The sequence below is a fragment of the Crocodylus porosus genome, unplaced genomic scaffold (genome assembly GCF_001723895.1).
Source record: "Crocodylus porosus isolate Cpor-Errol unplaced genomic scaffold, CroPor_comp1, whole genome shotgun sequence".
NCBI classification, from domain to species: Eukaryota; Metazoa; Chordata; order Crocodylia; family Crocodylidae; genus Crocodylus; species Crocodylus porosus.
In genome coordinates, this window is record NW_017728943.1 from 94,394,788 (window position 1) to 94,421,366 (window position 26,579).

Genomic DNA, 26,579 nt, shown 5'->3' on the forward strand with positions numbered 1-26,579 from the left:
ATAATTTTCTCAAACAGCTTGCCTAGGATCGAGGTAAGACTAACCAGCCTATAGTTTCCCGGGTCCTCCTTCCTGCCTTTTTTGAAGATGGGAACCACATTGGCCCTCTTCCAGTTCTCTGGTACCTCACCAGAGCACCACGAGTGCTCGTAAAGTTGTGCCAGGGGACTTGCAATGACCTTGGCCAGTTCCTTTAGAACTCTAGGTTGGAGATCATCTGGGCCGGCTGACTTGAGTATGCCCAACCCCTCCAGAAGTTCCCTAACTAATTCCTACTAACCTGTGGCCCGTGGAATATAGGACTCAGAATTAAAAAAAGATCAATGTGTGTTCATGACATGGGGGTTTAATCAGCCCTGAATTGAAGCAGTGTTTTTTAAAACCCACTGCTTCAATTTAGTGCCCCCATTTTGTCTACACGCACCCTAACTTACTACCAGTACAGAGGGTAACCATACGCCCTAGACAAACTGGAACAGTCCTGGTGTCCGTAGTTCGGTTCTGTCAGTTATAGTGTCAAAGTGTCATAGTTATAGTGCTTAGGGTTGGAAGGGACCATCAGATCATCAGGTCTGGCCCTTGCCCTGGGCAAGAATGAGTGCTGGGGTCATGATACCCCAGCCAAATATCTCTCCAGCCTCCTCTTGAAGACCCCCAAGGTAGGAGACTCCCAAGGGAGTCCAAAGGGAGGTGGGCAGGTGGACTTGAGCAGAGTCTGCTCAAGTCCACCTGTCTTGCTCCCACATTGCAGCAGTGCTGCCTGCCCAGCTGTCTGCCTGGTGCACCATGCTGTTCCACATCCCCACCAGACTCTACTCTGGAAATTGGTCTGCAACTGGACTACAAAAGTCTGACTGCCCCAGTTTGCCTGGGACAGTATGATCACCCTACTAATACCTAAGTAATACCACTCACAAAAGATCACAGTTTTGCTTTGTCTCTTTAATATGATCTCTGAGTTTGATTTCACCTATCATCTTATATTCTTGCAGAAAAATAATGGGTGTCAAATCTTGTTACATTTGTTTGCATATTTTTAATACTGGAAACAGGAACTATGTGCAATTCTTTTCTGAGTTATATCTGGTAATGAAATTGTTTGTTAGTGATAGCAAATAGCCACAGCACATGGACTGCCTCAGCTATATTGTTGAATGCCTCAGCTATATTGGCCTGCCAGCTTCTGCATAAATCAATAGAAGATATCATGGAGCAGAATTACCAGCTGTCCAGGTGAATTACTATAATCTGTCTTTGCATTTTTGTTGTGTCATAACGGATAAGGGAGAAATGAACTATCAAGACAGTGTCTCTTCCTGTTGTAGAGAGAGATTGATCTTTTTTTAATTCTGAGTCCTATATTCCTTGGGGATCATTAATATAAGACGCTTAAGACATGACAAAACCATGGGGCTCAATAAAATCTACAACTACGGTACATTACTACTGCTTATTTTTAAGAGTGCAAGACAGTATGCATGGTCCAAATTATTCATGAATTTCCAATAACCAAAACAGGAAGCTGGTAGTTCTAAGTTTAAAAGGAGTGATCACAATGCAATCAATGTAACACGCCCCCCCCCCACACACACATTAACATGAAGCTTTCCCAGATGTGGCGATTTGCAGTCTGTCAGTACAGCACATGAAGGATGAGTTTATAAATTTTATATACATGTTTTTCCCATGCTAACAAAAACAGGTGTTAGTTTTTCACCTCCTCTGTTGTCTTTTCACTTCTTTTGCAGTTGAAGTCGTAGCATAAACCAAACAAAAAAAAATATCAATAGAGATATGTCTTACAGTCGACTAGAGAAGGCTTGGTGACATTCTGGAGAAGAAAGCTTATGAGCCATGATGGGAATATGAAATGTCATAACAGGACTTGGGCACTGGTATTAATATGGTAGGTTCCAGTTCTCAAGATGATACAAGGTGATTTATACCCTGAAAACAAGCCTTGAGACTCCCAGACAGAGATAGCACCTGAACTCTGTTCAGACTGCAGAGGCTTAAATACTTACCAGTTCAATGGTTGGACTCCTGAGAACAATTCAGTAAGTGGCCAAGAGGAAGTACTCCTTTAGGTGCTGTCACATCCGGCTAAGCTGGTGTCTGCTAAAACAAAAGTTTTACAAATATCTAGAGGAAAACAGCCTGCACTAGCCTGGATCACTATGTGTTTTTAAAAAAGGAGTAGAACTCCTTATAACTACATATATCAAAGGCTTCCTGAAGAATATCTATTACAGAAATGCCTCATGGGCCTCAGGTTCAAATAATGTGCTGTATGAACTCCATAGCCCTCAGTTGTTTACTATGTATTTGAAGACAAAACACAAGAATTAGGCATAACAAATAGAAGAGAGGGCAAGGATTACAGTGATAGGAAACCTGTACAAACACTGAATATCTATATGTGAGCCAACTACCTAGCTATATGAATTAAAGTTTACTTTTATGAAGTGGAATTATTTTAAAAATAGACTGCCACTTACACATAGGATGAGTTGTAGATTTTCAAACCTATGAGGATTTTTGTAATGGCTTATAAAATCTATTAACCTAAGGTGAGAAGGGGATATATGAATATACGTATGTTATATGGGTATACGTATATGTTGTTATTTCCTGCATGCCACATGCCATGGAATTTCTGGAGAGCACCCTCACCCTCTCTCTCCCTCCCCTTTTCACTGAATTGAATCTCCCTCCCCTCCTCAGTGAATCTGGAGTCACTCAAAACAAGAGGCTCTGGGCAGATACCACATCAAGAACTCACATTCAGCACAACTGAATGGGGCTGCACTATTGCACCTTCTCTGCGCCTACCCGTGCCTTCACCTGAATGGGGGGATCCTGGGGTACCCGGTAGCCAGTGGCCCTGCCCAGCTCCCTGGGTAACTGCTTCAGGGTCCCAGAGCAAAAAGCCTTTCCTTACAATCAAACAGCTTTGCAGACTATTATAAAACTATTTACAGGATTTAATTATTTACAAAGTAACATATGCCCAATGCACTAGAACAATGAGGTTACACCTCATGACCTGGTGATGGTGGCTTAGGGGTTAATGCTTCTTGGATACAGATTACACTAGGGGAAGGTATACAAATTACCCATGGTAAATAAGGAACCCATAGGTAAATACACTGATACTCCAACTAATAAACTATCAAGAACTTATTTACACAGTCTATAAGTTGTACACTGTGTACTGAGGATGCTGTGCACTGCCCCTGGCTGGGTGTCTCAGGGAGCAGGACTGAGTCTGCGCCCCTGCACAGGATCTGTGGGAGATCCCTGGTGCTAGCATCCCTTGCAGGAGGTCCAGAGGTCGTGCAGCAGGCAGTGGCTTCTCCCCTGCAGTGCCAGCAAGAGAGCTGACTCCTGCCCAGACCCCTGCCCTGGCTCAGCAGGGAGCAGTGTCTGGGCTGCAGGTTGTAACCCTTTCTCCTTCTCAGCACAGCCTCACAGCACCTGACAAGTGAAGCATCTGCCTGGGCCCTGCCTACCCTGGGGCTTCTGGTGGCTGGAGCAGTCCCTGCTCCTCTAGCCCAGGCCTCCCCCAGCACCCTAAGCCTGCCCCTCCCTGGTGCCTTCTCACAGCAGAAAAACCAGGGCAGTCCCCCCCTGGCCCTGCATCCCCCTCCCCTGCTGTGCTCAGCCAGCCACACTGGGCTTGCAGAAGGGTCTACCCAGCCTCAGTGTCTCCTCACAGGCAGCTCCTCCCTTGTCCTGCCCCGCAGGGCTCGGAGGGCAAGGGAGGGAGATTGGACACACTGCAGCACTCTCAGTGCAGCCTCTGCTGGTACTTCTACAGGGCTCTTCCAGGGGCTCTCAGGGGAGACAGCTGTGGGGAGATCCTTTCTCTGGTCTCCAGCCTGTCTGTCACCCCTCCCCCCTCTCCTTTTTTCTTCTCCCTGGGAAAACTGCTCCCCTCTTTTAACCAAGCCTCTCAGCCAATCCCAGGCCAGGGCTCTTCCCTGAATTTTGCTAGCACCTCTCATTCAAACTCTGCTGGGGTTACATCACTCCTCCCACTTTCAAGAGGGCTACCTCCAAAGCAGCTTCACTCACCCTCAGAGCAAACAGTGTCCTACTGGGACAAACTCTGTCTCTTTGCACTATGTGCCTCTGCAGGGTAGCCCTTCCTATTCCTTCAGGTAGGTCTATTTTTAATGCTGCTACATATACGGTAAACTTATCACACTTGGTAGGCATGGTCTAAAGTACAGCATAATGCTCTGTGTCAGCTGCCTCCTAGATGTACCTAGTATTCTCTGGAAGTCATTCTCAGGCAGCACCTACGAGATCAGGCTCCACACACAATATGTTGCCTCAGTTTTCTTCCAAGGAACAAGTGAAAGAGGGTAGGTGGTGGTGTCAGCATCTTTTCATCCTTCTGTTTAGTGGTAACAGCAGTCACCCAAGGGGTGGGAAACCAAATTTACATTCTGCCCACCACCTCAAGAGGTTTAGCATATTTCTCCCACATCACAGGCAAACACCCTTGTCACTGGTTCTGTTTAGGTGAGGTGAGTTCCTCCCACTCTGTCTTGATGAAGCTTTTCCTTTGCACATGGAGAATTCAAAGGTTAATTTGGTCAGAGGAAGCACACAGAAGAGGGGGATGAAAGCTGCAAAACTTAAGTTGCAGGAGGGAGTGGGGAGGAGGCAACTGATAGCATTGGGTAAAGTGTGCAAGACATATAGAGGTATAGGATGCTCAACATCCCCCTTCTCTAGTGTTTCCTATGACCTACTTCTAGAAAGGTCTGTATTTGGTGCCCTGGCTCTGTGAATCCTATTCTAAGGCATCTGTATTCATTGCTCAGCTTGGGGCTGAGAATTTTGCCATGGGAAAAGGTATCTAAAAGTTAGGTGCTGCAGTGATTATTGTAGTGACCAATTGCTTTTGTGAATCTGATCAATAGTCTCCCAGTGCTATAGGTTTCTTTGTTTAAAACTGAGACACAGCTTTAACTCTTAGACTTAATACATTAAAGACTGTAAGGTGCTGACATACTATGATAAGAGAGCTATTTAAGAACCTCATAAGATAAATGAACACTGTCAAACCCAAGAACTAGTTGAACTAGAATATATCTTTTAAGAAGACATCCATTTTCAATTTAAGATACACAAGAAATGATGAATTTACCACTTACGTGGGTAATCATAAGTTAGACCTATAATGTTTCTATAATGTTGGTTTATTATATAATATGACAAAACTTCCCTTAAAAGAATACAGGTTAAGAAAATAAATAAAAAATATTCTCATCTGGCTCCAATGTCATCATAAAAGCTCCAAAACTATCAATAAATTCTGTATAAGTATATGGGACATGTCAACACTAGACACTTAATCTTTTGGAGCCAGCAAAATGTTAGTTCAATTCTGCTGACATTGTTTCTCTAAGAAATCATTATGGAAATATTCCCTTGACATCATACCGTATCTCATAATGCTTTTTTGAACCCTTAAGAAGCTATTGTAAACTTAATGATCCTTGCATTGTCTGAAAAATTCCAGTTAATCGGCTCTTTTGTATATAAGTGTTCAGAGAACCAATACGATGAATTAATTCACGTATTAAATGTGAGACATATCTATTGACCTTTTATTGGCCCTTTCAAAGACAATTGGGAGGGTGAGGGGATAATACAATCCCATTAGTCTGAGCCTAAACCTTTCAGTCTTTGAAGTAAAGTGTTTTGGTTACAGAGCATGAAAAAGAAATCTCTGTAATATAAACCTTTCAAAATGCTTTGACTACTCTAAGATATACAAAAAAGGCTTTGTTACTCAAGATGTAAAAAAGTATTGCACCTGGGTTGATAACTGTTCTATTACTTCATGCCAAGTTTTATTCAAAAGATTATAAAACTTGCCAAAATGTAACTTCCGGGAATATATAGGTTATAAGAGACACAACAAAAGACTACCTGTATGGGATCAAACACTAGGTAATAACAAAACTAATTTTACAATTCGTAGCAGCTATTACACCGTGAAATTATTTTTCCCCTCAAAAACTTGCTATTTGGTCTCTCTAAAAGATAACTCAAGACATTTTCGACAACCTGTACCTGTTGGCTCTAGGACTAGGTACAGACATTCAAAAAACACAAGGCAGAATCAATCAAGCTTACATAGGTTTCTCTAAGTGGTGTAGGTTAGTTTGGGAGTGAGCAGAACACACTTGACCCTTTGGTCAAGGCGGGGGGGAGGGGGGAGACACACATGCAGGCTACCTGCACTGGCCAAGGTCAGCATGTTGGTGATGCTTTCACATGCCTCCCAGCAGGCCCTGTAAGATCTATGGGCTGTGAGAGAATGCCAAGCACAGCCAAGCAGCCATGCCACTCCTGATTGGCTGCTGGGTCTGCATAGCAAAAGCTGTCCACCTCCACTGCCTGGCTGCAGCTGACAGCTGATTGGAGGCAGAAAGCAGGGCTGGGGAGAGGTTCTGTGCTGGCTTGGGTCTAGGAGAGCCAGGGCTGGGTCCATGTGGCAGAAGTCTCCATTCCCCAACCCTTCTGCTGCCTAGCTATGGCTGGCAGCTGGCTTGAGGCAGGAGGCAGGGCTGGGGAGAAGGTCCATGCTGGTTTGACTCTGGGAGAGCTTGTGGGTGGGACCCACTGGGTACTTGGTTGGAACAGCCAAGCATAAGGTGAGTGCTAGTGCTCTGTGAGAAATGGTTAGTGGGAGGCTGCAAAGGAGCCTGGGATACTGATGGACAGTGACCTAACTTGAATCAATAGGGAAACTGATACTGAATTTTAATGTACTGGTCTAACCTAAATTGACTACGTTTCTATCATCGACCAGGTTCTGCCATTTTAGACCAGTCTATCTGCAGCAAACTACTATGGGTTTAGACCAGTCTCCAACCATTTTGATTGATAGGAGTGTAATGTCTGTACCTAGCCTTAATCATTCTGAGCAAAGAGCTGGACTAGTTTACTTCCTGAGGTCCCTTTTAGCCCTACTTTTCTTTGGACACTTTTACATGTGATCCAGGAGGGCTGGGAGAGCACTTTAATTAGAACAGCTCCAAGAGACACTCTAATTAAAGCGCTGCAGCATCTCTTGTATCAGTGTCCCCATGCTTCAAAATGGTGCTGGGGGTGCTTGAAATAAAGCTCATTCAACAAGCTTTAGTTCAAGTGCCCCTGCTGACATTCTGAAGTGCGGGGACACTGATACACAATGTGCAGGAGGCTGCTAATAACCATGCTCTAGCAGACTCAATTAATCGAGTATGCTCTTATGCACTGTATTTTTAGTGTATCAGAGCAGCCTCCATGCTTGTGAATCGGCACCCTATGATTCTATGATTCTTGAAGCTTCAGCTTCTGGAGTCATGATTATGTGAGAATTTCAGTCTTCGTAAAAAATATTACACACACATACATTTATAGAAGTGTGTTTATGTCTGTGTATATACACATATATAAATACATATACATATATGGTCACATATATGCTTCATGGCTGGAGATAAAAATTTGCAATTAGGATCAACAAAGGATTAAATGAGGAACAAGACAAGTGCTGAGCATGAAGTATTATTTATTAAAATCTTAAGTTTTTTTAGGTCTACCCTGTGATACTCTGTGAGTGAATTATTTTGGAATCCCCAGGGGTGGGGAAAAATGCATTTAGTATTAATTTGATGAATAGCTTTTCATTTGACTTACAACTTGCTTCTTCAGGCAGAGCCATACAAGCGAAACTCAAGCATAAATGAAGAGATCGTAACAAACTTTTTTTATAACAGATTTGTATCCCAGACTCAGGGCTCCCTATGAGAAGCTTTCTCTCTCTCCCCTGCATGATCCTTCTACGGTTGAGATCAACTCAGGCAACCTTGCTGAAAGGTTGTTGGCATAATTAAGACCAGGAAGCTGGCAAGTTATTATCTCATAAAGACCTGAGGCTTTGGAATTCACTCTCCACCTTGATCTGAAACAGCCTGAATCTGATAACAGTATCTCTTCTTTCCCGCCTTCCTCCCCCTACCCCTGTATTTGAATGGTGGTAGTTGTTGGAATAAAATGATTTTCACCATAATTTACCTGGTTATGGACTATAGGTTTAATTCAAAGATCTAAAAACTAAAACATACCATTAAAATAATTTAGACCGCTCCTTTGTCTAACACAGATCTCAGCTGTGCACAGTTGAACAGCTCAAAGAGCTGCTGCAGTCTGAATAACCAAAAGCCCATTTACAGCTGGGAAGTTGGGAGGGAGTCTTCAGCATAAGTCTGGAGAGGGGTTCATGGTCAGGCTAAAACATACTTTTCTGGAGATGTAGCAGGACACCTTAGCCCTTCTGACATCAGACCCCCAACTTGCTTAATACAACCTGTACAATTTCATCTAATAATTCCTACCTCAAACCTAAAGCATCTTGGTTATTTTTCCATTAATTAGATTGACCTAGTCTGGCTGCCATGGTCAGCAAGCAGAATTGCTGCATCTATACAGCATCATAGCCCTGGATACCCTGAATGAAAGGAAAAAGGGCCTGTTTTGTATCCCTCTTCCTTATTGATTTTTTTTTTCTGTTTTTCTTTCTTTTGTATTGCTGAATGCTTAAATTGGTTATGGGCAACTAGAGGACATAGACTAGTTCATTCTTCCTTTGGAGGGAGTGATTTTCAAAACTGGGAGGCTAAGAGGAAGAATGACCTTCTAGCAACTTTGTATATTATACACTGAAGAGATTACACATTTTGTTTTCTCTGCTTCTGGGGCAGTATTGTTCTTAGGCTGCCAGTCTCTGAAGTAAGCAGATGCCCAAACATGTGCTAGGACTTTGCTTTAAGACAAATCATCACAATATAGAAATCATGTAGAAATTACAGAAGTATATAAGTGTAGCTTATGAAGAACCAATGTCACGTGTTCTGCCAAGGTACTTCACTTAATGTGCAGAATGCAGAGGCCTGCTTTGGCTTCAGTTTCCAAATGGATTCAAGATGCTGCCACATATTGAGCTTAAAAGAGATAACAAGTTGTTACTAACACCAGATACTGCCTCTCTTCAGCTATGATAGCTAATACAATAAACAACACAAGGCACTGTACTTCCAAACAGAGGCTGCTCAGGATTCTCTGTCTTGCAGAACTCATTATACAAAACACACTTATGATAAAAATATTGTTACTGCAATTGTCAGGAAAAAAAACCCACCCACACTCTGGCAATCTTTCCTTTTATTTTGTTTCAAGAAAAAGTTCTGCTTGGAAGACTTTCTGAATTAATACTAAGATAAATTAATTTTAGGATCTTCTAACAGGAATTTGCCAGGGAAATTTGATTAGGCTCCTAAAGCTTAGAAAGTTAAGGTCTCAATTCCTGCTGTGCCTGTGATACTTAATTTCTGTAATGCTCTGATAGGGCAGCAGAAGTGAGTGTTCTGGTTTTCTAAGGGGTGTTAACTCACAAGCATATGATAAGGATGAATATGATAACTTCTTCAAAGAAACTGCATTAAAAAAATAGACCACTGGGCCGTGAAATAGCAAAAACACACATCTGAAGAATTCATGCAGTCTGATTTGCTAGTAAGAATTCTGTGCAGGCCAGGCAGAAAAAATATATTATTTTCTGGCATCAACAGGAATTTGATTTGCCTGCATGAGCAGAATTTTCACATTTATATAAAAAACATATGAACTGTAATAACAAGTCCTATAATGTTTCATATACTGTGACTAGTCTTTTTTCCCCCACTCCATGATAGGATTTTGCCAGCTGCCACAATAAAACAATGATGACAATGGCAACTTTAGGTTCCACATTGTGAATTGATCTCTGTAGGTCCCTAATCTGAAAATCACTACAAAATGTTGCTGTTTGGGAAGAAGTTCACAACTGCGTGAAGAGCCAGGACTTTGACACCATGAGGGTAGGTATGAGCACCCAGCCCAGCATGCCTTGCAGTGGGTATGGGGTAGGAGAGTACTTGCACCCATGCTTTAAGGATCCCAGGAGATGGATGCTGTGTGTGGGGTCTCAGTAAACTTCAGTAGCCTGCAATTATGCAAACTCTGCAGTGTACTTTCCTGCCTTAGCTGGGAGGGCAGGGAAGAAGTGCTTAGTCCCATGATTTTTGGTTCCCAGAAGCTGCCGGGGAGGGTGGGGGTGGTAATAAAAGGGTGACAGCTGGGTAGGGACTGAGGATACAGCTGATGCTTAGTTTTATTGAACAAGCAGTGCAAAAGAGCTCATTGACAAAATGTGCCAATAAAGGGGGTGGGGGGTGAGGAAGGGTGTAGCAGAGCAACCAGTTGCAGCAGTGTATGGGGGATAGGGAAAGGGGGTGGGAGGTGCAATGAAGTGTGAAATGCCTGAAGGATTGACAAGATCCATGTCACAGAAAGCTTGGTATCCCCAAGTCACAGGCCAGCTAGGTGCTGTGAGTGTATCAGCCATTAGGCTGCTAGGTTTTAGATCGAGGAGGCAAGTCGGGAGTGAAGCAAAGACAAATTTACTGATCACCAACAAATACAACACTTAACAAAAAAATTACTAGGACAAACAGATAGTACAATAATAAAAAGATAATAATAAATAATAACAACAGATAGACAAAATGACAAAAAGTTCCCACATGGGGTAGGCAACTTATTGGCAGTCCCTCTATGCCAGGTGTGCATCAAGTTGTTCCAGCGAAGTCAGGTATCCCTGATCAATGCTGTCCAAGGGGTCACCGGGAAGGTCCCTAGGTCAGGATCCAGTCCTCATTCACACTGGGAGTCCGGGGTCCAGAATTGGTACAGCGATGATCCTTCTGTTCCATCCTTCATGCTGGCTACTTCACATATGTGCTACTTTATACCTTATTTTATGCTAATCTGTTAGTTTAGAGCTACTCACAATCTTGCCCTACAGCTGTTACCCTATGGGATTAGAAGGTGTTAGAAATTATCATAAAAGGTTACTGCCTAAACTTGGACTCGCCCAATAAGAAAATCACATCACACCACTTTGGGGTTTGAGATTAGCATTTACTCTGCCGAAGTTCAACCCCTTGGTTTCTTCCTCTTTTTTTCAGCTCCTCCTTGGATTTTCAAAAGGTGCTTGTCACGGGGAGCAACCAGGGGGAAAACCCCGAGGAGTCTGGGGGAAACCCGGGGAGCAGGAGCTGGTTGGGGAAAGAAAAGAAAAAAAAGAGAAGCAAACAGAAAGATTCATATCTTTAGACAGAACCGTGGCAAAGCCAGAAATGGCGGCGGGACCCGAGTGGCTCGTTAGCCATGTTTTTATAAAGCTGCAGCCATCTGATAACAGCAGCTGCAGGAGCCAGCTGGGGGTGTTAAAAGGAGCTGTGGGTGAGGAGAGAGGAGAGAGACCAGCTGGAGCACCGGAGGGGGAATCTCTCCCGGAGTCCCCTCAGAGGGGAGGAGTGTGGGGGTTTGCATCCTGTAGCCCCTGCAGGAGAAGAGCACTGCCGACAACAAGGCAGGAGGCAACAGGGCAGAGCAGAGACTTGGAGACAGAAGAGAGCAGTAGAGGTCTGAGACCCAGAGTTGCCCACAAAGGGTCAGGAGAGTCGGCAGAAGCCAGAACGCCAGATCAGGTGGGACCATAGAGGGCTTGGACAGCCCCAAGGAGATGGCCCAAGCGGAGGCTGTAGGGCACCGTCAGCGGGAAGGGTGATGGAGGACGGGCAATAGCCACATAGAGCTGCCTCACCAGAAGACATGGGGGAGATGCGCCGAGGGGGTTCACTGAGAATACAGTGAGCCCACAGGCTCGATAGAGAACGAAGGGGAGGAGGTGGAGGAAAACGGGTTGACCCAGTCCCAGGCTAGGCTTTCCAAGGGCCTTAGAGGCCACAGCCAGTGGTAAGAGGGCAAGCTATAGGAATAGGTATAAAAGGGCATGAAGGACATCCCTTGGTAACTTGTGTTGCCGGTGATATACTTTGTGTTGTCTTTTGTTGCCCACTTTTGGAGGTGAGGTGAGGAGCCCAGATAGGGTTCAACCACGGGCAAGGTCAGTCAGCTGTGAGGAGGAAGGTGGCAAAGGGGGGCCTTTAGCCGGACTCTCCTATAGCCTACTAAGGAAAGGGCATGAAGCCCCTGCTATCGGAGGGGCATGGCCAAAGACCATCAGCATTCATCAAGGTAGGGTGTAAGGGTGAGGTAGAAGGGAGGTGGAGCCTCACAGAAAATCATCGTCCCACGGTCCCATGTACGAGAAGTGCCAATAGTCAAACCCCACCACTGGGATAAGATCGAAGTTGTGGCAGGTGAGATTGGGTAGAGACTATCCTGGTCAACAACACCGACTCGGTGGGACCACAGGGATGGACAGGCGGACAACCCCAAACATCCGGGGGAGCGTTGCACGTGACCAGATGTTCAAAACCAGGCGGGTACAGTGCTAATTATATTTTGTAGTCAAGGTTTCTCGTTATGGCCGAACCTTAAGTAAGAACCGTTAGACTAGCTGATGTTTGCAGTTTTATTTTTGGGGCCCAGTTAATCCCATGATCAGTGCAGACAGTTTCAACACTTTGGTTAAACTTATGACAGACAAGTTACATTTGTGGGTTACAAACTTGCAAGCTTTGCATTCACTAATATTAAATGCAATTACCAGATGTCTCCAAGAGCATATATTTATTGATTTAACCACTCTGGCTGTGGCCATCACACCCCACATACAACAGCGTATTGAAGAAGCTCACATGGAACCAGTTCAAAATATTAATTGATTTTCCAGGTACCCTTTGGAACTATTCCAAGCAGATTTAAACTAGTTTAGCAGGCTTCTGTCTGTCTGCTTCTGTTTTAAACCACTTATACACCATTTTAAGTCTTATGTGTGTGCACACCCTTAGACATCAGCTAGACAACTCCCCCCCAACAAGGTAAAATTAGAGTACTTTTACTTAAATATTAGTGAATTGCTTTTTGAGAGTGAAGAGTTTTTTCTGTAGCTTTTTCTGTTTGATTTCTTCAACTGAAAATGAAACATCACCAATACCCTCTAATATGAAATAGGTAAAAACTGGAGAGAGTGCAGTGTAGTTAAGGAAAGACCATGCCCACACTATACACAAAGGGGACTCCCCCAGCTCACCAAATCCTCATAAACCTTATCAATAAAATCTAAGGCAAATATATATTCATGACCATAAAATATAGTGAGTCATCTGTCCCTGAGCAGGAAAGCAAGACCATCTGATGCCTGAGATTTGCATGTATTAGCAGTAACATGAGTGCACGTAGTAAAAAACAAACAAACAAAAGAAATTGTTGTGGCTAATGTCCCAATGTCTCAGAGGAAAATGAGTCCCTTATTGGATCTAGTAGCATTCAGGTAGGGAGAATATTCATCCTGGTCCCAAGTGACCAGCAAAAGCCTCATTATATGGAATTACCAGTTGCCTTTCAGAATACTAGAGCTAGTATATTATCCCAAATGGGAGGGTCACAAACACATGATGTCACATCAAACTCACTGGCACATTCTTTATAAATCTTTCTTAAATATTTGTGAAGAACCATCATTGTCTGTATATCAGTGAAAATAGGGACTCAAGCCAAGATCCAGATATAAAGTCTAGAGCTGAACTTTGATTACTATACTGACCCAAGCTAAGATCCCACATCTGAATTTAAGAGTTGAAGTCAAAGTCAATAACCCTAATTTTCCCAAAGCTTGGAGGTTTGGGATCTGCTGCATCAGAGACAAATTTTTAAAGCAACAAACTGAGAGATTAATATAGATCTGAATTCTATATAAGGATTTGGGGATTTTGTTTATACATGCCTACTGAGATCTAAATTGTCTACATTTTTGTTTGGGAGTTTCCCGAGATGACCTAATTTGCCAGCATAATGAATGTTACAGCCCAGTGTTGCCAGGATTTGGTCAGATATTTGTCCAATTAAGTTAAAAATAAGAAGAATAACATGATCATTTGAGTTTTCTTTTTAGATGTTTAGCCATAAATCTGGGAACTGACTTTTTAAAATACCTTAAAGATCTTTGTAAGAATACAGATAGAATTTTTCACATGTGGAAATATAACAATACTTGTTATCTTTATATATAATATGGTTAAAAACTGGGGCATATCTTTACTTCTTGCATTACATCCTTAGTTCCCTGGAAATATTGCTTGCCATGACAGCTCACCAACTAGATATGCTCAGCTAGTATAAATCAGCATACCAATGAAGTTCCTAGAAGTATGCTGATTTTAATTTATGGAGGATCTGTCTCATATAATTTAAAATAATAAATATCTTTCCAGGTAATGTAATGAAAATAAACTTACAAAACTAAAATGCCTAATTGGTCTGCTTTCTGAAGAAATAATTGTCTTCCCTAAAAGAGAAGTTGTCATAAGGAAACGCTTTTAATGAAATTTTACTTGTATAACATTCAGGTGACATAGTTACAAATCCAGCCCATAGGTTCTTTGTTCTACATTCAAGATATATGTTAATTTGTCATTAAAATGACCTTATCAAGAAGACATATTTTCTTACTTAGGAGGTTTTTTATATTACACCAAACACAGTCTTTTCTTAAAATCATTTCCAGCAAGATCTTTTGTTCTCCAGATATTTCAGAAAAATAAATGACAAAGCTAGAATTTCTCCCTGTTCCCCAGTGGCTTTCAAAAGTGGGTGAATAGGCCTTACTTACATTTATCAGCTACCTCTCCTTTTTGCTAACTGGATCTAAAATAATACAGTAGCATCCTAGAAAGAGTTCTATTAACATGGAAATGAGCTAGTAGTTCCTTTTATGTGACAAAGGACACCAATCTCCATTTAAATATTAGTAAAGCACATACAAGTCAAAATCATGTGCCAAATTCTGTTCTCAATGAGTCTGGTGTGAATGCAGAAGCTATTTATTTGACTTCATCGGAACTGTTCTGGATTCATAGTATGAGAGAGCAGAATTTAGCTTTAGAAAAAAAAAAGTTTACTATATCAAATGTAATCCTCTGATTTACACTCCTTCAAATGCTGAGTTGGACAGTCTGACTCCTGGTGCATAATATTTTACTCTACAGGCTGTCCTGTAAACCATTGGAGGTAATACTTAACATGAGTAAGGTTAGCAGAACTTAACGTCTGGGGAAGCTAAGGAAAAATGAGACCTTGATTCAAATCACCCTGGTTTTGGTTAAGTTCTCTCAGAAATCATCTCCAGCTGTGTATTCCCTTCCCACCTTCAACCCCATAGAAGAGTATTCAGAAATGAACTTTTATTCTGATTATGCTATGATTGACTCACAAACATTTATTTTGTGATTCTGATGCTAAATTACTCTGACATGATAAGGCAAAATTGTACCGTGCAGGGCAAATAAGTGAAAGGAAAGGAGATGTACCAAATGCTATATAAAGGGAGTGCACGACTTAGTCAGTTCACTGAAAAAGTATACATTTGGGTTGGTGGTGAGGATGAGCATATGTATCCTAGTTTTTCTGATTCTATTTGAAAAAAAACAACAACCCAAACCTGTATTGTATAGTCTAGGAGTTTGTTCTGTAGCTCAGGCAGTTTCACAAGACTCAGACTAAGGATGTTAAATTGGCTAAAACACTCCTCCCTTTCAGGGATGTTTAAGGGAACTGAGCACTGCAGTGTAAGTAGAGTACCCAGGACCAATTTCATAGCACTAAAGAACTAAGCATTCTCACTGCAATATAAGAGTTTTCCCTATGTGGCTGACAGGCTTTAGTACCCCTGGAAGCTGCCACAGTGGCATAAAAGGGAAACAAAAGAGAACCCTGCCAGTGGGTGCTTCTTAGACTGGTCAAGTAGATGCTGGAGACTGGGGGCAGGAGGGTGAAGGAAACAGTGGGTATGTGAGAAGCTACATTGCCATAGTGACAAGCTATGGCAACATAGCATCAATGGGCACTAACCATGATGCCACTGCTACATCACTGTAGTGATAAGTTACATGGCTGTAGCCCATTGCTACAGTGACATAGAGTCAGAAGTGACCCGTGCACTGCTGGGACTGTGCACTACTGGTGGGTACTGCACAATCATTTAGTACTTGCTAAAGCTTTACTTGCTAAAGTTGGTACTTACTAAAGCTGGTACTATGCAATCATTTAGTACTTGGTAAATCTTTAGCAAGTAAAGCTTTAGCAAGTACAAAATGATTGCGCAGTACCAACTGTGCAGTCAGGGGCATGTGTAGATGCACCCAATATATATGAAACATCTTGACTTTAGTAAGTCTTTTGACATGACCCCACATGAAATTCTTATAACTAAATTATGAAAATTTGTCTCAAAGTAGTCACCATAATATTGGGTGCACAAGTGTTTGAAAACAAACCCCCAAAACTCAAGAGTAGCTATCAATATTCCACTGTCAAGCTGGGAGGTGGGAATGGAGTCTCAAAAGGCCTAGATCAGGTTCTAATTCATACTAACTTGGATGATGAAGTAGGGAGTACACATGTAAAAGGTGCAGAGGACAACAATCTGAAAAGAATCAGAAACACTTTGGAGGAGAAGATCAAAATTGTAAATGATCTCCTTAGTGCTTGACAGATGTGATTAAGATGTGATTAGTTTGTTCATGGCATCTTAAATAGTAACCATGTCACAGATGCAGAGAATTAATGGTGCCACCAAAAGAGAAACAAGCCACAAAATATTACACAAAAAGGTGGTTAGCTTCCATTGATCCTTAAACTGAACACGTGTGAACGGGGGTCTCTAACCGGCCCTGCTGCAGTCCTCACTCGCTGACAAACAGCTGATTGTCGGCTGGATCTTGAACTCCAACAGGGCTCAAATTGGGTCTGATATGGTCCCTTCTGGCTGACAATCAGCTGGTGTTGGCCAGCTGGTTTGAACCACAGTGTGGTCCCAGTCCAAGCAAGAATCGGCTAATCGTTGGGCACCTATCTTTAAATTTGCCAGTTCATTTATGCACCTTTATATAACTTAGACCTACTGTTTAATTTGCCAGGGTAAGCAGACAAATAAAGCCCCATTGTCTCCAATGAGTTCATGTTAGACTTTCAGTAATTATTTCTTTCAAAAGGAAATACTCTCTTGTCCTTGTTTCACAAGAAACTACCAATTGTATTTACATGAAACACATTACAGTGTACATGAGTAGTAGTATTGTTGTTGCAGGCCACCAGTTAAACTAAGGAAACTAATAGAGAAGTTATCACAGAAGGAGACAAGGTACATAGTATTCACCTAGAGTTTTAGAGAAATATACAGGCATTTTGGACTGATGCTGGTAATTTGTTTAGATATGATTATATATAAAACATCCTGAATGCACATCACCAAATGATCAAATCAGACCATTCATACAGCACAGCTGACTGCTATTCTGTCTTCCAGAGCCTGGAGCTCTATGAAGTCCAGCACCTCTTGACTTTGGATAGATTCTATTAAACTTTGCTCCGGAGATGGCATGTTTCCTGGTAAGGTTTCTTATCTGAACTGTGTTTATCACTGCGATTGAAGCAGTTGGGTCTAGTTCCTGGTCTACGAGATAGATGAGGGGAATTCACCAGCTCTTGAATGTAACCTAGCTGTCATAGACGATCTACAAAAGAACTTTAATATTGCAATTTCACCACTAGATGTTTTTTTTTTCCTTGCAGTCTTTTTTCCTTCCAAGAAGTTAGGGGATGAGAATGAGGGTAAGCTGGAAACTTCTAAGCAATGCATTAGATATCCTTTATTTGTGATGTAAATGTTTTCCTTAAATATTGTAGATGTCTGTTCCCTGAATAAAAGATTAAAATTGCACGTGAGAGAAAATTTGTGTTCCTGATACTGCAAAGTGGAGCATGCAAATAAATGGAGGAAACTATTTTGTGCCCTTCATTTTTCTGGCCAGCAGAATGTTTTGCTTTTGACATACACAGTTTAATTTGGCACAGATTACAGTGGGAAAAAAGAGATGTTTAAGTATCTGTACCTGCAATAGGAACTTCTGCTTTAAGGGATAATTTGCTCTTTATGGAGCAAGTAAATAAATGAGTGACTGATTATGGAATTAATGCCATATTACACAACCCAACCTGAACTGCAGCATAGTACAGTGTTTTTTATGTTTTATTAAAGGTATGCTTATTGTTTCTAAAATATAGGCTCTCTCATGTAGCAATCTAGCTAGTGAGAGCTTGTTAAGAAAAGTGCCACTCTCAAAATGTAAAGCCCCTACAAAAAACAAAAAACAAAAAAACCAACAAACCTGATAGGAACTTGGGTTCTCTGATATATAGGAGAGTATTTTGAAATTAGAAACATGGTTTACTGGAAAATTTAGCACCTGGGCACACATTTGTAATGAGTATTTGCTTTGTAAGTATTTCAGTATGATAAAAGGTGTTTATGAATAGCTTTTTGGTATTAATAGACAGATGGAATGGTTCATCTGTGTACTACAGAAATAAACCCCAGTAGGGAACTTCAGAATTTCCCACTTGTAATACAGGATGTAGTGGTACATGCAAACCCATAGGTATTAAATTTCTGACCTTTCATACAGCCATGCAACCAACCTGGCTATAAGATTCAGAAAGTATTGCACTGTTGCAGGAACAATGTTTTCCTTGATATCTTATTTCTTGTTAGTTGGATGTGCCCTCTTCAAACAATCCTCAGTCCTCTCTAAAGCAGAACAGCATATCAGTATGTGGGCTCTCAATATCAGTTGCAGAGAGGGGCATCTTTCTAAGCATATTTCTGGGTTTGGAGAGTGGGTACAACACCCCAACTGAGGTGTGTTACTCTGTCTCTCCATGGTGGTTATGTCCAGGTGATGCCCTGAATCCTGAATTAGAGCATCTCCATTCAGTCCCATTGCATTCCCTGTCCTGTTGCTGCCTGACTGTGCCCATTTTCATGGTTCTTGGCAGCCACTTCAGGATTGCCAGTAGAGGACAGAATGTGTCTGGCATGTAGTTCCCTAACATTAGCTTTTTTACTGCTGGAAGGTGGGAGACTTATTGCTATCAAAAAGTCATAGAAGCCACATGATGAATCTGCCTCATTTTTCTACAGTGGGGGTTACAGCAATTTCTCTTTGTATGTTGACCATTTCATTATTTATTTTTTTATAAATAAATGTAAGTCTTATTTTCATCTAGTTTTTCCTTGTACTTTCAAAAAGTTAGTGTCATAACTCTAATACCACTTTTTTCTACTAGACACTCACCAGACTGTTCTGAGGTCAGTCCCACACTGAATACCTCAAGCCCTTAGCATGCAGTACAATAATTCCAACTTTGGTCCTCTAGGCACAGTCTCCTGGGTCAGATATATTACCTTCATGAGCAAGACTCTTGGGAATGAGAATACAGTCCAAATGCCTAAACCTTGAAACTCATGCCATCTCCTCAAAACTTATGGCTCCTTCTCCAGAGTCTTACCAATGGTACAAGGCTCCTGAGTTACAGTGATGGAGTTATGAGTTTATAACCTATTTCACTAATTTTATCTCTTTATTTAAGATCAAAAAAAAATTATTTAGAAATCAATCACTACCTTAAATATAATACCTTTCATGGCAACTCAGTCTTTCCTGAGAAAAGCTTCCGAGTACATCTTGGTTCAGGAGGCTGCCTCACTAAGCTCCTTCAGTATTCACCTCAGCCTGAACTGATGAAAATAGGGTTTCAGATTAGAGCAGTTTCTGTCCTTTAATATCCTTCCAGCATTCTCTGTCATATGACCCCCTGGCCAGTCTCAGTATGTGACCACAGGCTGCTATCCAGTCATTTCATTGTTAGGAAACGTCTCCAATGAGAATTGGCAAAGTCTTGTTTAGGATATTTCTATTTTATCTGGAGAGCACTTAAGTTAATAACACCGTACATTAGCTCACTGCCACCATCCCTTGCAATTCTGATATAAAATAGATCCAATGAAATGGGCCCATGCAGATAAAAGGACAGAAGGTGAACAATTCTCTCATTCAAAATGTGGTTTGCAAATCATCAAAGGCATACATAAAAAAATCTCCAATATATGATGAGATTCTTAGATAGGCTTTCAAAATTGTCACATTTATTATATTCACTCTGCTATGCTGGGGCCTTGCAATTCTGAGTGATGCCAAAAACAGGTGTTTGAGTAAACAGAGAGCAGCATATATTGATTGAATTAGAATTGTAACTTACATTCCAGTAGTGCCTTATTATTTACAGGAGGGAATTCTTGAGTAAAACTCTAAAGGATGCATTGTCATATATGAGCTGCAGAAAAAAGGACTTTGTAGCTAAGGTTCTTTTCTACTATTTGGAATCCTCTAAAAATACATTTCCCTTGAAATCTTCACTCTGTGAAAATGAGCTCCAGAGGCATCTAAGGCTTTTGGCCTTTTGGTACCCTGATCTACTGCCAGTTGATATCATTTGGTCTCATCAGCTGCTGAGAGCTAAGTCTTGTTGCCCAGGTGAGACATGAACAATTGCATCATAATTCTATTCTGAACCTTTATTTTTAGGGATGAACAACATAGCTGAAGAAGTTCAATTTTGGTTAAAAAAAAAAGGTATACAAGATCACAGACTCACGTTGAATACAGCTTGGTGTTTTTTGCTCATGGGATTTATTTTTCAGGTTCACTTTTTCATAGATAATCACATCCAACTATGCTGTGAACAGTATTCCTCCAAAGCACAAACACTAAAACAATCACATTTTAAATTCTCACCTTCCATGGGCATGGGAAAGGTAAAATAAGAGCCTCTCCTTGTTTAGAGAAGACGAAGCCTTATCCTGACCTCTACCTCTCCCCTTCCACTGTTTTCTTTTTGCCTCTTCTTTTCATACAAGGTGAAAGATTTTTTGTGACCAAGATGCTATTGAAATAACTACATAGCTGGGCTATACTTAGACCATATCCTTTATTGGATCATGCATTTGTCCAATAAAGTATCACACCTATAAAAATTCTTGCCTCTTGCAAATTTTCTGGATCATCACAGCAAGAACTGTGTTCAACATGGTATTTAAGTGCCTGATTCTTATTTCATTTAAACAGTATGTTAGGCATCTAAGTACTTTGTTAATCTCCTAGTTACCAATGCAGCACAGAGAAAAGTATTTTCAGGCAACTCCATCCTAACTGGCCAGGTACTTCAGGGGAACCAGTAAGGTAGTGTTGTTTTACAAATTATTCAAACAAGTATGTTCTACCTTAATTTGGATTTGAAAAAATGCTCAAAGTGAGCCAAAGACACCAATTGGGATATACAATGAAAATTTCAAATTGATACTGTTTTCCTCTTTAGATTGCAACTACTGCAGAGTCAGGGTCTGTAATCTTTTTGATGTTAGATGCCTTGATAGGCAACAGAAAATACTTCACATAGGTGTAGCTGACATTATTTAAACCTTTGAACGATGATATTAAAACAGCAAAAGGTAAATTTCTTGAAAAAAAGATAGTCACCAGAAATCACTGAGTGTAGAAATCATCCACTGTCCTGGGAAGAAACCCTTGAGCCATCATGCTACTTCACTGTGGTACAATTAGCCTTGAGTGGTTTTCAAGGATAGCCCCAAACAAGTAGCATTATATTAATTCTGCCACAACCTCCCAAAGGCGTAAATCATTCTGATGAGCCCCAAGCCCAGGGGGAAAGGTATAAATATTTCATAAGGGCTGGCAGCTGCCATTAGTGATCACAGCCAAATCCTTAGGTACTTGATTAATAGGGCTGTGCAAAGCCTTGGAAGAGATTTGGCGGCCAAATTTCCAAATATGAACTGATTCAAGAGACCCATTAAAAGCTCTGAATTGAATCTGAAGCCTCCAAATTGATTCAGAAAAGATTTAAAGATTTGGATTTATCAGGGAGAACCAAGCACAGCCGAGTGGCTGCAGGTTCTCCTATGGCTCCTCCAGCTGTGCCTGCCTTTTTCCAGGTGGGGGAGCCACAGGAAGAGCACCCAAGGCTGCCCCACCCGGCCCCATCCCCACCCTGGCCCCAGCCTCATGGCACTTAAAAAATAACAACAAAATGCAGTCACCAGCTACAGCAGGGACTGTAGGAGCTCAGGGGTCATGTGACAGAGGTCCCTGCACAGCTCCCACTCCCTGATCTCCCTCCCCCACCCAGTCCCACCCTGATGGCTGCTCCACTGATCCCCAACTTCCCAGCAATTTAAAAAAAAAAAAAAAGCTTCACACTCACCAGCTCTGGCAGTGGGGATCAGGGCCTCTGGGGAGCCATGGTAGAACCCTCCCTGCACAGCACAAGATAATCCCCCTGCTTGGCACCTGTGCAGCAGATGCCTCATGATGCAGGTGCAACATGGCTTGGCAGGGTGCTGCACACTGTCTGGGAGCTGGCTGAGTGGTGGTGGGGTCTGGCTGACAGGTGGAGCCATCCCAGATCCCATCAGTGCACAGTGCCCTGCTGAGCTGCACTGCACCAGCAACATGGGGCAGCTGCCATGTGAGTACCAGGTATGGGGGCGTGATCCCTGCTGCCCTCCACTGCCCTGCGCTGCATGCAGGGGCTTTGTGATGAGCCCCCAGAGGCCCAAATCACTACTGCTACAGCTGGGAGACTGAGGCCAGGCAGGGCAGCCATCAGGGTGGAGAGGGGTGATTGGGGAGCAGGGGATAAATGTGGGCAGGGGGGTTCTGCCAGGAGATCCAAGTGCCCCCACAGCTCCTGCTAAAAGTGGTGAGTGCAGGGCTCTTTTTTTTTTTTTTCTTTTTTTTTCTTTTTTTTAGTGTTGGGAAGCTGGGGCGAGGCAGGGAATGGAGCTAGGCAAGGCAGCCATGGTGGCTTCTCCTGCAGCTCCCTCCAACCAAGGAGAGGCAGGTACAGCCAAGGGAACCACAGGAGAACCTTCAGCTGCCCAGCTGTGCCTGCCTCCCCCTGGCCAATCCGAATCTCCAAAACAGCGCTGAATCAGCACGAAATCTCCAATTGTGATACGGCTGAATTGAATGGGGACAGTGATTTGAATCACCGGATTGAATCACTGTCCTCTGAATTGGCTGAATCCAAATCGAATACTTCCCTATTCACACAGGTCTACTGGTTAGTCAATCTAAAATGTCTTTCAAGGGGCATCTTTACACATGCTCTGGGGTGTGGGAAGGTGAGTTTAATTAGAGTGGCTCTTGGAATCTGTTTTAAAATTCCCACAGCATCTTGTGTATTCAGCAACCTGCACTTCAACATGGTGGTAGAGGTGCATTAACTAAAGCTCATTCAACGATCTTTAAAGTGCCATTTTGAAATGTAGGGATGCTGCATACATGTGGCACTGAGGCTGTTGGAGCATTCTAATTAGAATGCTTCAGCAGACTCGATTAATCAAGTCTGCTCTAATGTGTTCTAACTAGAACTCATCAGAGCATGCATCAGGCATGTGTATAAGTGCCCCATTTGACGAACTTTAGTTAAAGTGCTCCTGCTGCCATTTTTAAATGTGGGATGCTGAATACATGAGACGCTCCAGCATGCTAGAGTATTTTGATTGGAAGACTCCAGCAGACTTGATTAATTGAGTCTGCTGTGATGTGTTCTAATCAGAACATGTTAGATCATGTGTAAAAGTGCCCAATGGGATTATGAGATTTATTTCAGCTAAGAATTTTCCCCTTTTTATTTTCTGAATTATCACAGCCACTGTATATGCACTTGGAGGATATAGGGAGGAAAACTTAAATCACAGGGACAAAATACACTTAAGTAAACACAATAAGTTGAAGGAGAGTAAGAATACAACTCTAGCACTTGCCAGCAACATGCAATGTAAAATCAGTAGGGGACACCTACACAAACTATTTGGTAAATAACTAGGCAAGTGGGACTGGGATGTTGCACTAGCTCTGACTGAAATAATTAGATGTCTCCCAAAGCACAGCTTTTTATAATAGCTATAAGTTTCATATGTTTCCTCTGTGTTCCTTAGGAATGGTGCTAACATATTGAATACATTTCTCAGGCAGCTTCAAGCTAAAGGATATATTTATAAAGAAATTAGACTGTATTTACTTGTTTTCTTGAATGATCTGACCCATCTCCTATTGAACTCAATGGAAATAATGTATTGCCTTCAAAGGGAGTTGACTTGGCCCTAAATTCACTCCTTTCAAAGCTGTTGCCAATACTGCAGTTCTGAAGTCCATTGTTTTGTAACAGAAGATATTTACTGTTAGGTTTAACTGTATTTTTGCCATTAATTTAAAAAGCACAAACTCTGCAGTTACAGGCTAGTACAGCACCATTGACTTTGATGGAGTTATGCTGATGTTATACTGGCTAACTTGATCCCATGTATGGTAAATTGTTCCTGCAAAAACCTAAGTGTATTTAGTAGGTTTAAATGGGTACAAAATTTACCTATTATACTCTTGCATATTTATTTCCTTAATTCTCAAAAATCTTGCTGTTTTTCTGGTAGTATTGGAGTGATGATGCAGCCATGATGGTCCAGGAAATAAATGAGGATACAAAGAACTTTGTGGGTAATATCTTTTATTGGACAAAGATGCTTGGTTGGGATAGACTTAGAATGTAGAAAGAAATAACACTTAGACCGGCTTAAATGCAGTTTAAACTGCAAGCATCATGAACAAGCCAGTTTACAACAGTTTAAAACTCCTGAATAATTACTAAGCCATATTTTCTGAACTGGTTCTCCAGTTCAGTGGTGCTTGTGGACACAAAACTTTCCATGGCTGGTGTTTGCTGTGTCCCCCAGACCCCTACACTGTACAACTTTTCCCCTATGCCGACCAACCCATTTGGCTGGGGACCCCAGGAGCATCCCCCTGCTGCTTTTAAAGTGCTGGTCAACTTCCTTCTCTCGGTGGCATCTGACCAGGAGACTGTCCATTGCAGGCTTATTTGGGGCGGGAGATGGCTATGGGGGGAGAGGGCTGCCTAGACTCCTCCTTCTATATAGTTGGAGGCTGGGAGCTCCAGGGGACAGCCGAAGTATCCCACTGTCACCACTGGAAAGAAATGGCAGCTCTTTAAGAGCAGCAGGGAGCTGTCCCCTGACCTCCCAGACACACACAAGCAGGGGGCCCATCAGCCCACCCCCCTGTCTAATCACTACTGCATCCTACCCCAAATAAGCCTGGGGTATGGAGAACTCTGGACAGTTGCCACCAGTGGAACAAAATCGACCAGCTCTTTAAAAGCAACAAGGAGCTGCACCCAGCCACACCTAAGCAAGGGTCCTCTCCCCTACCTCTCTACCCCCAGATCAGTCTGGGATGCATTGAACCCTGGTCAGTTTCCAGGAATTGAAGTGAATTGCTGAATGTCTTGAGGAAATTTGCTCTTTAAAATCACAAAAGCTCTGGCAGGTCCAGTACCCACAGCTCTCTCCCCTCTACCTCCACCATAGGAATCCAAAAGGAGGGCTCCAGGCAGCAGGCCCATCCAACACTCACACCCCTAGCATTGCTAGCCAGGCTACTACTACAAAAATTTCAGTAAATTGCAGGAATGGGTCTTGAACTCAAAATTAGTGGGAAGAGGGAACAGAAAAAATGCAGTTGGGCTGGAATGAAATGTGGCCATCTTTTTAAAAACTCTTAATAGTATATGTGCAAGTACTTATGACCTAGGACTACTGTGAACAGGTTTCCAATTAGCGATATTCTTGGAATGGTTCAAGTGTTATCTGTTTTCAGTCCTAAGTCTTTTCCAAGCATGCAGTTGGCCCAATAAAAGATGTCACCCATAAAAACCCTTGCTTCTCACCCTCTTTTTTTTTTTGTAATGCTTCATCTTGCAAATTCTTAAAATCATTTTTAATTTACCACAAGATGATTCAATAGGTCAGTTTATTATTGACCAGATTTAGTGTTCCATATTGCTCCTCTAATGGTCCTTAATGGAATTAACTAATTTGTTCTGCTCACTGCCAGAAAATGAAGACAAGAGATGAAATATATTCTATTTAAAATTGGTGTAATTAAAGGGAAATAATTTAAGAGGAGGCTCAGTGTCTAAGTGTTTTACTAAGCAAATATCTTGGAGACAATTAAAAGTTTCACCAAAAGTCACAGAATGCACTCAGAATCTTTGCATTTTCATATGGTCAAATAGATAATTATTCCAGCTAAGGTAATTTCACAAATGACTTCATTTTTATTTAACTGAACTGCAGTCAGAGGTATGGACAGTGGATTCTTCAAAAGTAATATGAATTTGTTGCATGCCATGCCTTACAGAGTTAAGCTACTTTGCAGAGGGGTGAATGATTGGCTAAGTCTGCTTTTCTAGCTTTGTGCCAAGTGATAACATTAACAAGAGGAAACCCAGTAAGTTTGCAGCTGATAATAATTATGGCAGCTGGAAGACCAAACATTTTCTTACAGCATAGCTGCTTCACATCTAACACCCTTCTGCCCTCCCACACAGAAATAAACTTGTTGGCATAAGAGACTGAAGTTTTGTACTGCTGCTTTGTGCTCCAAGATTTGGATCGCTGGTAAGAAGAGATTAGCAGAAGGAAAAAAGACCCAAATTTAAAAGAGAGTTTCTCTGTTTTCTTTTTAGAGTACAGAACAAAAACACTTGCATTCCCACCTCCG